Raw genomic sequence first — 2,500 nt, forward strand, 5'->3', positions numbered from 1 at the left:
AATACTATCTATGTATCTATGTATGTATCTATCTATCTATCTATCTATGCATCTATACATCTATGCATGCATGTATGTATTGAAGCAAGCTATGTGTGTGCCATGCCACCTTTATATAGGGTTTTTTTGACCAGTATAGTTGCTTACGGCCATACCACTCTGAACACGCCCGATCTCGTCCGATCTCGGAAGCTAAGCAGAGTCGGGCCTGGTTAGTACTTGGATGGGAGACCGCCTGGGAATACCAGGTGCCGTAAGCTTTTTCTTTTTCTGTCCCCCCGCCAGCAGAGGGCGTTTGTAAGGAAAGACAGACGAGTCAAGTTGTTTTATGAGCTAAAGTTGTATGTAATAAAAGTTTGATGAATGAATTGATTGAATGATGAAATGAAATTGATCCCAGAGAAAAGTAATAATTGTTGTTGTATAAGTTAGGGCTGACTAGCAATGACTTTTGTATGAATACTATCTATCTATCTATCTATGTATGTATGTATGTATGTATGTATGTATGTATGTATGTATGTATGTATCTATCTATCTATCTATCTATCTATCTATCTATCTATCTATCTATGCATCTATACATCTATGCATGTATGTATGTACTGAAGCAAGCTATGTGTGTGCCATGCCACCTTTATATAGGGTTTTTTTGACCAGCATAGTTGCTTACGGCCATACCACTCTGAACACGCCCGATCTCGTCCGATCTCGGAAGCTAAGCAGAGTCGGGCCTGGTTAGTACTTGGATGGGAGACCGCCTGGGAATACCAGGTGCCGTAAGCTTTTTCTTTTTCTGTCCCCCCGCCAGCAGAGGGCGTTTGGAAGGAAAGACAGACGAGTCAAGTTGTTTTATGAGCTAAAGTTGTATTTAATAAAAGTTTGATGAATGAATTGATTGAAAGATGAAATGAAATTGATCCCAGAGAAAAGTAAAAATGTTGTTGTATAAGTTAGGGCTGACTAGAAATGACTTTTGTATGAATACTATCTATGTATCTATCTATCTATCTATCTATCTATCTATCTATCTATCTATCTATCTATCTATCTATCTATCTATCTATGCATCTATACATCTATGCATGCATGTATGTATTGAAGCAAGCTATGTGTGTGCCATGCCACCTTTATATAGGGTTTTTTTGACCAGCATAGTTGCTTACGGCCATACCACTCTGAACACGCCCGATCTCGTCCGATCTCGGAAGCTAAGCAGAGTCGGGCCTTGTTAGTACTTGGATGGGAGACCGCCTGGGAATACCAGGTGCCGTAAGCTTTTTCTGTCCCCCCGCAAGCAGAGGGCGTTTGGAAGGAAAGACAGACGAGTCAAGTTGTTTTATGAGCTAAAGTTGTATTTAATAAAAGTTTGATGAATGAATTGATTGAATGATGAAATGAAATTGATCCCAGAGAAAAGTAAAAATGTTGTATAAGTTAGGGCTGACTAGCAATGACTTTTGTATGAATACTATCTATGTATCTATGTATCTATCTATCTATCTATCTATCTATCTATCTATCTATCTATCTATTTATGCATCTATACATCTATACATCTATGCATGTATGTATGTATTGAAGCAAGCTATGTGTGTGCCATGCCACCTTTATATAGGGTTTTTTTGACCAGCATAGTTGCTTACGGCCATACCACTCTGAACACGCCCGATCTCGTCCGATCTCGGAAGCTAAGCAGAGTCGGGCCTGGTTAGTACTTGGATGGGAGACCGCCTGGGAATACCAGGTGCCGTAAGCTTTTTCTGTCCCCCCGCCAGCAGAGGGCTTTGGAAGGAAAGACAGACGAGTCAAGTTGTTTTATGAGCTAAAGTTGTATTGAATAAAAGTTTGATGAATGAATTGATTGAATGATGAAATGAAATTGATCCCAGAGAAAAGTAAAAATGTTGTTGTATAAGTTAGGGCTGACTAGCAATGACTTTTGTATGAATACTGTCTATGTATCTATCTATCTATCTATCTATCTATCTATCTATCTATCTATCTATCTATCTATCTATCTATCTATCTATCTATCTATCTGTCTATGCATCTATCCATCTATGCATGCATGTATGTATTGAAGCAAGCTATGTGTGTGCCATGCCACCTTTATATAGGGTTTTTTTGACCAGTATAGTTGCTTACGGCCATACCACTCTGAACACGCCCGATCTCGTCCGATCTCGGAAGCTAAGCAGAGTCGGGCCTGGTTAGTACTTGGATGGGAGACCGCCTGGGAATACCAGGTGCCGTAAGCTTTTTCTTTTTCTGTCCCCCCGCCAGCAGAGGGCGTTTGGAAGGAAAGACAGACGAGTCAAGTTGTTTTATGAGCTAAAGTTGTATTTAATAAAAGTTTGATGAATGAATTGATTGAAAGATGAAATGAAATTGATCCCAGAGAAAAGTAAAAATGTTGTTGTATAAGTTAGGGCTGACTAGAAATGACTTTTGTATGAATACTATCTATGTATCTATCTATCTATCTATCTATCTATCT

At 39.2% G+C, this 2,500-nt stretch overlaps 5 non-coding genes across 5 annotated transcripts; all 5 read left to right on the forward strand.

Moving 5' to 3' along the window:
- The first annotated feature begins 141 nt into the window (after nucleotides 1-141).
- Nucleotides 142-260, forward strand: LOC137598010 (5S ribosomal RNA). The gene has a single exon (XR_011036342.1). It is a non-coding gene; the product is annotated as a 5S ribosomal RNA (ribosomal RNA).
- Nucleotides 261-667: 407 nt separating this feature from the next.
- LOC137598011 (5S ribosomal RNA) lies at nucleotides 668-786 on the forward strand. The gene has a single exon (XR_011036343.1). It is a non-coding gene; the product is annotated as a 5S ribosomal RNA (ribosomal RNA).
- A 374-nt stretch (nucleotides 787-1,160) lies between these two features.
- Nucleotides 1,161-1,279, forward strand: LOC137597820 (5S ribosomal RNA). Its single transcript, XR_011036176.1, has one exon. It is a non-coding gene; the product is annotated as a 5S ribosomal RNA (ribosomal RNA).
- Nucleotides 1,280-1,640: 361 nt separating this feature from the next.
- Nucleotides 1,641-1,759, forward strand: LOC137598012 (5S ribosomal RNA). The gene has a single exon (XR_011036344.1). It is a non-coding gene; the product is annotated as a 5S ribosomal RNA (ribosomal RNA).
- A 383-nt stretch (nucleotides 1,760-2,142) lies between these two features.
- On the forward strand, nucleotides 2,143-2,261 carry LOC137598013 (5S ribosomal RNA). Its single transcript, XR_011036345.1, has one exon. It is a non-coding gene; the product is annotated as a 5S ribosomal RNA (ribosomal RNA).
- Nucleotides 2,262-2,500: the final 239 nt, after the last annotated feature.

Source organism: Antennarius striatus, chromosome 6 (assembly GCF_040054535.1).
Source record: "Antennarius striatus isolate MH-2024 chromosome 6, ASM4005453v1, whole genome shotgun sequence".
Lineage (NCBI taxonomy): Eukaryota > Metazoa > Chordata > Actinopteri > Lophiiformes > Antennariidae > Antennarius > Antennarius striatus.